The 12125-nt window shown below is 36.7% G+C and overlaps 1 long non-coding RNA gene across 1 annotated transcript; it reads right to left on the bottom strand.

The window, feature by feature from the left end:
- Positions 1-9627: 9627 nt before the first annotated feature.
- On the bottom strand, positions 9628-11139 carry LOC131173861 (uncharacterized). The gene is made up of 3 exons (XR_009144163.1): positions 10981-11139; positions 10476-10533; positions 9628-9945 (listed from the first exon to the last, which is right to left on the bottom strand). It is a non-coding gene; the product is annotated as an uncharacterized LOC131173861 (long non-coding RNA).
- Positions 11140-12125: the final 986 nt, after the last annotated feature.

Below are 12125 nucleotides of genomic sequence, written 5' to 3'. Positions count from 1 at the left end.
TCAGATGGCTTTAAGCTTAAAGACGATTTATATAATCTATTTTACATGCATCTCATCATTTTACTTGCACTATCATGAGTATATTACAAGAAATTCATCCAAAATTTTCTTTTCGTCACAATGAATGATTAATTAATTGTCCATTTCGGCATCTAAAAGCAAGCAGGGAGATATCACATGTGCGGCTCCAAGTTGAGCGGCCATGGAAGATGTAAAAAATTTAAAGTTTTCTTTTTGGAAAAAAAAAAAAAAGTTCATACGAGGTTAAATAAGTTGCAAAATTTTTTTTAGAATCAAATAAGGATTAAACTTTCTGACTCAATTTTTTATTTAAAAAATTATGTTAAAATATTATTATTTTTAAAAATTTTTTATTATAAAATATTAATTTTATATTTAAAAATTAATAAATATTTATCTATTATGTTCTATAATTTCTTTTTTTTAATTAAAAATAATAATATCTTATTAAGAAAGACTTATTTAACGTTAATTAAAAAATTCAATTCTTACTTAATCTAAAATTTAATCTTGAATTTATTTGATTATTGATTGAAAATATAAAAACTTATTTAATATTTTTTTTTCTTTACAATTTTTGAGCAAATAATATGATCGTTAAAATCATAATTTCAATTAAATTAATCCCAGTTAGTATATATGAACATCAAATTTAACATGCACGATCATGATAGAACAAATTGGAAATTAATATTCTAAAACAATAATAAAAAAAACCACGATTGAAAAGATAATTAACCGGTATAAAAAGGGAGGGAGTGAAAAGAAAAAAGAAGAAAAGATCTTTACCCTTATGTGGTATACTAACTATCGTTCCTCTCTAGCTTTTTCTTCCCGTGTTGATGCTTGGAACAATGGCACTGGCTCTTTTCATTCTTCTTCCAACTAAGACATCCTTTCCTCGTCGTCTTCTTGGAACAATGGCACTGGCTCTTTTCATTCTTCTTCCAACTAAGACATCCCTTCCTCGTCGTCTTCTTTTTCATCCTCATTCTCTATATCTGCAGTTTCCTTCGCTGTTTGATCACTCTTATCAGGGACGGAGCCAAAAAATTAGCTTTGAGAGGATCAATATTATTAATTCATTATATCATTTAACTAAACTTATTCTCTTTATATTTTTTATTTACTGCATATTTTAAATGATTAATATTATATATTTAATTATATATATAATAATAGGGTGTAATTATGTTATAAGTTTTTTTTTTGAAATGTTAATACTTAAAAAAATTTTTAAATATTTTAATAAAATAATATAATTACTTTTTTGAGAAAGTCAATAAGTAAAATAAAATAAATTTATCTAAAATAAATTAAATTTTCTCTAAATATATATATATATATATGTACAGGGAAAATTTATAAGGGTTTGGGAGGTTAAGGCTCCCCGTAGTCCCCCTCCCTCCGCCCCTGACTCTCACACCCGTCCTCTGAAGAAACAACCATCTGCTTCTCCTTTCTCTTTCTTATAACAACTCTCCCATCCTCTCTCTACTTTAGCAACATTTCACAGCCTTCTGCTACGTATCTCTAATTCTTTTGCTCAAAATAAAAGCCAGCCTTAATGCTCATTTTGCGAACTGGTTTTCTGTGGAATTATCCAATCTCGAAAATCTTCCATCAATCCAGCTACAAAGATCCCTTTAAGCATATCATCTGAGAATCCGTGATAGGGTCACCTCTTCAAAATCCATTGCAGTCTCAAAAAATAGGACCTGACAGATTCCTCACTGCCTTGATTTAACAACAAAAGATCCGATCGCAACTGATTCACAATTTCAATTCTATGGTGTGGCTCTAAAAAAGAAAACTTAATTTCACCCCAAGAAAGCGAGGGATATATATGGTTCGATGTTAAGATCATACCAGTATCAAAACACAACCTCAGACAACGGAAAACATGAGTCGCATCAAAAATTATGTCCTACCATTACCTTCAGCTTTAGCAATATCTTGTTCTCCTGTTATCACAAGTTTTCCATTTATGTTATTAGCATTCATGTCCAGCACTTTGGACTTGATTGAATAGATTTAGCATACGGTTAGGAAGGGAATCCACTACTTTCAATTACACAATCCAGATCCATTAAAACTCACTGAAAAACAACAGAAAGAGAAGGTTGAAATAGGGTTTTAAAGGTAGGTGAAAATCATGGCATATATGCAGTTTTATCCATTTGGCAACCACTTGACAGTATTTTATAGAGGAATATCTTTGCATGCATGCATGCCCTCCAAGTTGCTATGGTGGTAAGATAGAAGTATAAGTATATTACTGATATCTCATAATATATAATAATTAAGAGGAAAGATATGGAATTTAAAAAAAGGGAAAGCTATTTTCATTTCCAATTTTTGTGATGGTATTTTCTCATTAAAAATTTTGGATAATTTATTGTGAATATTTCAAATTCATATTTTAATAAAATATTGGATAACTCATCCAAAAAAATTACTGCTAATAATTATATGGATTGATAGTGTCACGACCCAACCTATGGGCCGGACCGGCACTAGGACCTGGGCCAGCCTAAAGCCCCCGAGGCCCGTAGTAAGCCTAACTGTTCATTAACCCAACTCTAAGGCCCATTTGGGCCCAATTTCAAGAAACCAAACGGACAGAGTCCGGCCATAAAATGGACTTTCCAACGGGAAGTTTTCGACTCACCCGACCTGTAAACATAATAAATACTCAATTGGGGAGCTCAGCTCACCCTCCACATACTCATATCCTCATAAAAATAAATGGGAGCTCAGCTCCCTCATCCAATCCATCAAACATACATATCATTATATGTTTACAGGTCCAACATGATAATAATATTACAGACCATAATCAAATAAATACTTCTAACACATGCGGAAATTCTAGGAGTAAATAAAATTACACAAATATTGATAAACAACCTGCGAAGGAGAAAAGCAGGTTAACCAAAAATAAAATCCTCCTATAGCTTTGAAAAATATTGAACAGAGTGAGCGTTACTCAGAGAGTAAAATATCAATTTTAACCATAATCTCTATAACTATCTAAAACTAATGCACCCTGTAGAGTGAAATGCAACATCAACATCATTTTCACATCATAACATCAAAAAGGTAATTTGGAGCACTCACGCATCCTATAGCATCAATCATAACATATGGGAGCTGATCCTATCTGACTCTCTTAAATCCAACTTTGGTGCCAATGAAGAACTCAAGCCGGACTTTCGCTTAATAAACCAAATCGAGGGTCCCAGCGAAGAACTCAAGCCGTGACTACCCCTCGAAGGATCGGGTCCCAGCGAAGAACTCAAGCCGTGACTACCCGTCCTATCCATAGTCCACACCACATCACACGCACGCCAACGCACGCACACTGCTCCAAATTACCACAACAACATCATGGCACTTTAATAGTTATCAATGCATCATAAATCGTGCCCAGAGTTTAACTACATAAATATATGCATATAAGTGATGCATGGGCATGCTGAACATATAATAATATCGAAATTACAATTAAAATTAATATTTTACTCACAGACTTGACGTTGGTCACCGAGGCGGCGGAGGAGGAAGAAGGCATCAGCTCACACGACAATTTTATTACAATCATTTAATACAAATGACTCAATACAAATCAAGATAAGACCCAATTCGTCCTAATTGATGCCGAAAATCCGTGAGTCTCCCTATACCTAGGACCTACCTAACCTGTAAAAGGGCTCAAAACACACTTCTATATCCACAATCCATATATCCACAACTCAATCACATCACACAGCCCCTCCTGGGCCATCAAATCAATCATCCATCACAATATGTAAAATTTCAATTTAGTCCTTATAATTGATCATTTTTGCAAAAACTGCTCAAATAAGCTCTAAAAATTATAAAACTGCCTTATGGTCCTTAGAAATATTACTAAACTATTGCAAAAAGAATCATAATTTTCTAAGCTACCACGAATATTTTATGGATTTTTAATCCTATTTAAGCACTAGAAAATTACGAAAAAGCAAGGTTCGGGTTTACCTTTGCCGATTCCGACTTCGGGAACGTGCTCGGGATGCCTAACAATGGTGGGGTAGCCAAAATCTCGATCCAATTCGGAGACTTTTCCAGAGTAGTCTGCATGCGGAAATTCACGGTCGGACAACTGTCGAATTTCCGCGAATTGAGGATACCTACACGAAGCCCAATAATAATATATAAAAAAATCAGGGGTGTTACATTCTTCCCCCCTTACAGAAAATTCGTCCTCGAATTTTACACAAGGCAGAATAAAGTATATGATTACACATTGAACAGATAAGGGTACTTGCTACGCATGTCCCGTTCTGACTCCCAGGTGCACTCTTCCACTGACTGGCTCCTCCACAAAACCTTAACCATAGGGATCTGTTTTGATCTCAGCTGTCTCACTTGGTAGTCCACTATGGCTACAGGTTGCTCCTCAAATGTCAAGTTCTCTTTTAGCTCTATCACATCCGGCTGTAGTACATGAGAAGGATCTGGAATGTATTTCCTGAGCATGGAGATGTGAAACACGGGATGAACGTGAGAAAGGTTGGGTGGTAGCTCCAACCGGTAGGCAACTGCTCCAACTCTATCAGTAACCTCAAAAGGTCCAATATACCGAGGTGCCAACTTGCCCTTCTTTCCAAATCTCATGACTCCCTTCATTGGAGAAACCTTCAGGAATACATAGTCGCCCACTGCAAACTCCACATCCCTCCGTCTGGGGTCTGCATAACTCTTCTGCCTACTGAAAGCTGTTTTCAGTCGTTCCCTGATTAAAGGAACTACCTCTGAAGTGTACTGCACTAGGTCTACATCATGCACCTTCGCTTCCCCCATTTCCGTCCAACACAGAGGAGACCTACACTTTCTTCCATATAGTGCCTCATAGGGTGCCATCCCTATGCTGGAGTGATAACTGTTGTTGTAGGCAAACTCCACCAAAGCTAGCTGCTCATCCCATTGACCTCCAAAATCCAAGACACTCATGCGAAGCATGTCTTCCAGTGTTTGGATTGTCCTTTCGGACTGTCCGTCTGTCTGAGGGTGGAAAGCCGTACTGAAGTTCAACTGTGTGCCAAGTGCCTCCTGCAACTTTCTCCAAAACCGAGAAGTGGCGGGGCCCTCTGCCGGATATTATGGAAGCGGAACTCCATGCAATCGACTATTTCTCAAATGTAGAGCCGCATACTGTGCCACTGAGTATGTAGTCTTTTCTGGTATGTAGTGAGCTGATTTGGTCAAGCGGTCTACAATTACCCATATCGAGTCATATCCTCGCGTGGTACGAGGCAACCTACCACAAAATCCATAGAAATCATTTCCCACTTCCATTCGGGATAAGGAGCTCTTGCAGCTTCCCTGACGGTCTCTGGTGTTCAAACTTCACCTTCTGACAAGTCAAGCACTTGGACACAAAGTCTGCTATGTCTCTCTTCATGCCATTCCACCAATAGCTATCTTTCACATCATGGTACATCTTGGTGGAACCTGGGTGGACATTGTATAGTGTATAGTGTGCCTCTCGCATGATTTCATCTCTGAGATTGTCCACATCGGGCACACATATCCTAGAACCTTGCACTAGGGCACCATCATTGGCAAATCCAAACTCACCACCTTCACCTTGCTGTACTCTTTCTCTGATCTTCATTAATTGTTGGTCTCTGTCTTTGGGAAACTCTAACTCTGTCCTGCAAGTCTGGCCTCACTGAAGAATGAGCCAACAATACCCCCTCATCTGAAAGATCTAGGATTAAACCTTGATCCATCAACTCATGTACTTCCTGAATCAACGGTCTCTTCTCTGCTGAAATGTGCGCCAAACTGCCAGAAGATTTTCTGCTTAAAGCATCTGCTACTACATTAGCCTTCCCAGGGTGGTACTGGATGGTGCAATCATAGTCTTCCAGAAGCTCCATCCATCTCCTCTGTCTCAAGTTTAAATCCCTCTGTTGGAAGATGTACTTCAAACTCTTATGGTCGGTGTATATCTCGCACACTTCACCATACAGGTAGTGTCTCCAGTTTTTAGTGCAAAGACTACAACCGCCATTTCAAAATCATGGGTGGGATAGTTACGCTCATGCCTCTTCACCGCCTTGAAGCATAAGCCACTACTTTTCCATTTCGCATCAAAACACACCCTAGGCCAACTCGAGGCGTCACGATTACCACGGTGTATCCTTCACCGCTCATAGGTAGTGTTAACACAGGGGCAGTGGTTAGACACTCCTTATCCTCGTCATTATAACTGACTCTATCGAGCTCTCTTCCTGTCCTTTGCATCTTATCCACTTCCCTTTTCCTATTTTTGGTATTGTTGGTATCTTTTCAACCTGCTGTACTTATTCCTTAATTTTAGTCATATCTCATCCTTACACCTTTTCCTTCAAAGATGTCTATCACATCATCAACTTTAACTTTCTTTTTATTTCTTAGTCTTATCTTGATTACTAGTTCCATTACTTCGAAAATTCTAACCTTACGATTTACTCTACCACATATTCTTAACCTTTTGTTACACTTATTATTAACGTTAGAAAATTAGTTTTGTAACCCCTTTCCCAACTTAACTATCAGAACATTATCATTCCCTACCAGCCTTAGTAGGAAATTGCTCATCCTGGATGGATAGGAGCTCCAGAAACTATAAGTTCCATCTGAACTAACACGGCTGTGGGAAATGTATGTCATGCCTTAATTCTAAATAAGATACTTCACGTGTTTATTCTCTTTAATATAATCACATATACTGCCCACAACTTTCCAAACTTCAACCTCAAATTACCCATTAGCAATAATTTCATCTATTGAAACTCATCCACAATTAGTATTTCCTCTAGCTCATAGTTTAAAACAGTTACAAGCCTTAGTAGCTAACTCAATTTAACTCCTGTCATTACTCTGTTTGTCCTTTCATACTTAATACTAGGTATGCACTTACTGTCATTCTCATATCAGGAAATTATGTATGAATTTGTGCCTACCAAACTCTCAATAACTAGGTCTCCTTGACTCAGTTTCTGTTCCTTATATAACCTTCTAGAACCAAAAGCACAAGCTAAACTTGAAAAGAAAGAAAATATCCTCTTATATTCAACTACACCCGATTGTCATATTATAACGTTTCACCTAAGTTTCTTGGTCTTTCTCTCCAAATTTCATCATCTCCTAGCACAATTATGCTCTACCTATAAGGTATCATCTGCATGAACCCTTTACCGTACCATTTTCCTTCTTGACATAATATTTTATAATTTATTAACTTTACTTATACTCGACCTATGATTCATATCTATCATCGTTTTTATTGTGCCCTTAACTTTTGTTGATTCCTGAAAGATTTCTCTCACTAATAAATTCTTCCAACACTAATTCCACCCTTATCTAGGGTCATTAATTTGATCCTTGAACTTTCTAGTGATTTATAACCATCCAGACTTGTCACTTTTCGTTCTACCCCTACTATTGTTCTGTCGTTATTGCTTCACTACAAAGTGATTCTGTTGATCACACTAAAAATGTTTGTCTGACATTCATAACGAACCTCTAACTACCTTCTCACTATCTCAAAAGTCTAACCTAAAACCTATGTGTCATTATCTATCATTCTTTTCCTCTCATCATACCTATTTGATCCCTTAGACTGACTTTTATTCAACTTACTGCTTACTAACTTCTCTTTCTCTACCTATTTAGGTAGTCCGCAATACCATCGCACACCTTCTAACATTTACTCATTATTATTGTATTCCATACCTCCATCACTTTTCTCACTAATGTGGTCCCATTTTGGGTTTTCCATCCTTGTCATTCTCCTTGCCAAGAATAACGCTTAGCCTATCCTATATCTTAACTTTGTTCCTTTTATTATGCGCTCTTTAGGTTGTCCTTTCATTTATTTCCTTTGTCTTACCCAAAATAGAACTTGACTATTCTATCCCTGGTTCCATTCTTTTTCCTAACATAATAGCAGTACTTGCTAACTATATCTATCAGAGTCTCTATCGCGTTATCATATGTCTGTGCTACTCAGTTTTGGTCCTTTGACCACTCTAGCTAGTACTTCCACTAGCATTTAGATTATATTGCATCTGCAATCAATTGTCCAAACTTTCATTCTGCACTTTCTTTATCCATTGGCCTTCTGTGATTTATCTTCGCTAATTTATTACTCTTAACACTATTATAATTATTATTTTCCATGTTTACTCAACTAGCCAAAACTTAAGATTCCGGGCACCCAAACCTGTCATCCAATTCAAAGGACTTACATCCATCATGATCTGATTATATATGATTCCTATAATGGAACTTGTATCCTCTCCAGGATACCCGAGCCAACTACTCTCTACCACACTCTACAGTCCCATCTGGGACACTATTCCATAAGTCATCATTATCAGTAATAACCTTCGATCCATTCTGAAAAGATAGGACTATATCCTAACTTCTTCGCAACAAAGGTACTACATCTACCACCTTGCGTAACCATGTCAAGTTAATGACTCTTTTATCATATCATAGCTCTATAAATCATCAATTCATAGTTTCGACCTTCTCTAGGTAGTAGAGTTGTACTTTATTCCATACTGATACACACAAGGTATACTATTCTCACTCTATAAGTGTCACCTTTACTTTGCAACTAGTCCGAAACCTTTGGTCTGATGGCAACTCTTGATGTAACTCTAGCTCATGCTGGGGTAACTGAGTCACTGACTCTAGTTATCACCCAACTGTGACCTTTCAATATTCTAACTCTAGACTCTTAACCAAGAGTTCCCAACTCCTCTGCAAATACAGAACTCTGTTCTGGCATAACTGTACCAAAACAGAAGCCATCTCAAACACCCTCATTATGGAGCACCATGGGGATGCACGCAGCTCTACACAATAATCTCATGTCGGTACTGTAATCTGCAGCTTACAGAGCAGACATCGAGAACATTGTATAGTTACTACGATACGTCCTGACAGACTAGGTCTCCTAATTTCTTATCTCTCATGAATCTTCTATTATCACAAACTTATTCTGACTGGGTCATCTACTGATGACTGCCAGTAGTGGTATCCTCATCCTTATCTAGGCAACTATACTTTTAAGACTCACTTTTATGTACTGCGTGCCTTACGAAATGGGCACACCATTTAAACCCATACTGACAAAAATATAACATTTCTTGGAGTACGTATCCTCATGATAGACCTCACACGTCTACTAACTCTATTTCACATTTCTATGTACTCCACGAAAATCAAGACACTAACTGAGGTAATCTTATATTTCCCGAGGTATAACGTAGAATCTAGAAACAAAGAATTACAGGAAAAGACGAAATAGAATCCTATACTCCGCATGTGACTCCTAGTAGACTCTTCCCAACACTTAGATGATTTTTCCCTATGAATCTGGAGCCTAAGCTCTGATACCACATTTGTCACGACCCAACCTATGGGCCGGACCGGCACTAGGACCTGGGCCAGCCTAAAGCCCCCGAGGCCCGTAGTAAGCCTAACTGTTCATTAACCCAACTCTAAGGCCCATTTGGGCCCAATTTCAAGAAACCAAACGGACAGAGTCCGGCCATAAAATGGACTTTCCAACGGGGAGTTTTCGACTCACCCGACCTGTAAACATAATAAATACTCAATTGGGGAGCTCAGCTCACCCTCCACATACTCATATCCTCATAAAAATAAATGGGAGCTCAGCTCCCTCATCCAATCCATCAAACATACATATCATTATATGTTTACAGGTCCAACATGATAATAATATTACAGACCATAATCAAATAAATACTTCTAACACATGCGGAAATTCTAGGAGTAAATAAAATTACACAAATATTGATAAACAACCTGCGAAGGAGAAAAGCAGGTTAACCAAAAATAAAATCCTCCTGTAGCCTGAAAAAATATTGAACAGGAGTGAGCGTTCGACTCAGAGAGTAAAATATCAATTTTAACCATAATCTCTATAACTATCTAAAACTAATGCACCCTGTAGAGTGAAATGCAACATCAACATCATTTTCACATCATAACATCAAAAAGGTAATTTGGAGCACTCACGCACCCTGTAGCATCAATCATAACATATGGGAGCTGATCCCCTATACAGCTCTCTTAAATCCAACCTGGTGCCAGCGAAGAACTCAAGCCGGACTTTCGCTTAATAAACCAAATCGAGGGTCCCAGCGAAGAACTCAAGCCGTGACTACCCGTCCTATCCATAGTCCACACCACATCACACGCACGCCAACGCACGCACACTGCTCCAAATTACCACAACAACATCATGGCACTTTAATAGTTATCAATGCATCATAAATCGTGCCTAGAGTTTAACTACATAAATATATGCATATAAGTGATGCATGGGCATGCTGAACATATAATAATATCGAAATTACAATTAAAATTAATATTTTACTCACAGACTTGACGGTGGTCACTGAGGCGGCTGGGCGGAGGAAGAAGGCTGTCCCGGCTCACCTGACAATTTTATTACAATCATTTAATACAAATGACTCAATACAAATCAAGAAAAGACCCAATACGTCCTAAGTCATGCCGAAAATCCGGCAGAGTCTCCCCTATACCTAGGACCTACCCAACCTGTAAAAGGGCTCAAAACACACTTCTATATCCACAATCCATATATCCACAACTCAATCACATCACACAGCCCCTCCTGGGCCCATCAAATCAATCATCCATCACAATATGTAAAATTTCAATTTAGTCCTTATAATTGATCATTTTTGCAAAAACTGCTCAAATAAGCTCTAAAAATTATAAAACTTTGCTCCGCGGTCCTTAGAAATATTACTAAGCTATTGCAAAAAGAATCGTAATTTTCTAAGCTACCACGAATATTTTCTGGATTTTTAATCCTATTTAAGCACTAGAAAATTACGAAAAAGCAAGGTTCGGGTTTACCTTTGCCGATTCCGACTTCGGGAACGTGCTCGGGATGCCTAACAATGGTGGGGTAGCCAAAATCTCGATCCAATTCGGAGACTTTTCCGGTAGCTGGTCTGTCTGGCCGGAAATTCACAGATCCGGACAACTGTCAAATTTTCGCGAATTGAGGATACCTACACGAAGCCCAATAATAATATATAAAATCAGGGGTGTTACAGTTGAAATAGGGTTTTAAAGGTAGGTGAAAATCATGGCATATATGCAGTTTTATCCATTTGGCAACCACTTGACAGTATTTTATAGAGGAATATCTTTGCATGCATGCATGCCCTCCAAGTTGCTATGGGGTGGTAGAGAAGAGTATAATATATTACTGATATATCATAATATATATATAATAAGAGAAGATAAAGAATTAAAAAAAAAAAAAAGATTTTTTTTTTTTTTTTTTTTTTTTTTTTTTTTCATTAAAAATGATTGATAGTATTTTTGAGGTGTGTTAATGATCAGACATTGGTTTGCCGACATAAGTTCTTGCAATTATCATACCAATTTAACTTTTATGTTTATTGAAAAGAGAAATTATTTGGTGCTCTTAATATATTTATATCTTACATATATATGAAATTTATTACTTATATTTTAAAAAATAACTTATATTATGAGATGCATTAGTACATTTAAAATATTTTACAATTTTCCAATCCAAAATTAAATACAAATTACATTGAACTTAATTATACATACGTATGTTGATAGTTTTCTTTTTCTTATTATATTGGAACTACTTGAAGCAAAAGGGCCACAATAATTGTTAAGTTACTTGTACCATAAAGATATTTTTTCAAAATTACTAGTTGTAATTCAAATCTCTTGAAATTTCCCTGCGAAATGTAAGGTCCAAGATTAAACGGAATCCTATTCTACAAAACTTTACAGAAAAATTGTTTCAAAAAAATAAAAAAAAAAATCATTGTTTCCAGAAAAAAAACTTCACAGAAAAATGCGCTGTCAATTTCAATGCTATTAGTGATAATATGGCAATGCATGCTAATTAATTAGAGTAATCATGTGCCAATTGGGAATGAAATTTATGAATAATTAGGCTTCCTAACAGGCCTCATATTTTTTTATATATAAGATATTTTGTAAGACTAAAA

This window comes from Hevea brasiliensis, chromosome 15 (genome assembly GCF_030052815.1).
Source record: "Hevea brasiliensis isolate MT/VB/25A 57/8 chromosome 15, ASM3005281v1, whole genome shotgun sequence".
NCBI lineage: Eukaryota > Viridiplantae > Streptophyta > Magnoliopsida > Malpighiales > Euphorbiaceae > Hevea > Hevea brasiliensis.
This window is presented reverse-complemented; position numbering and strand designations above follow the sequence as displayed.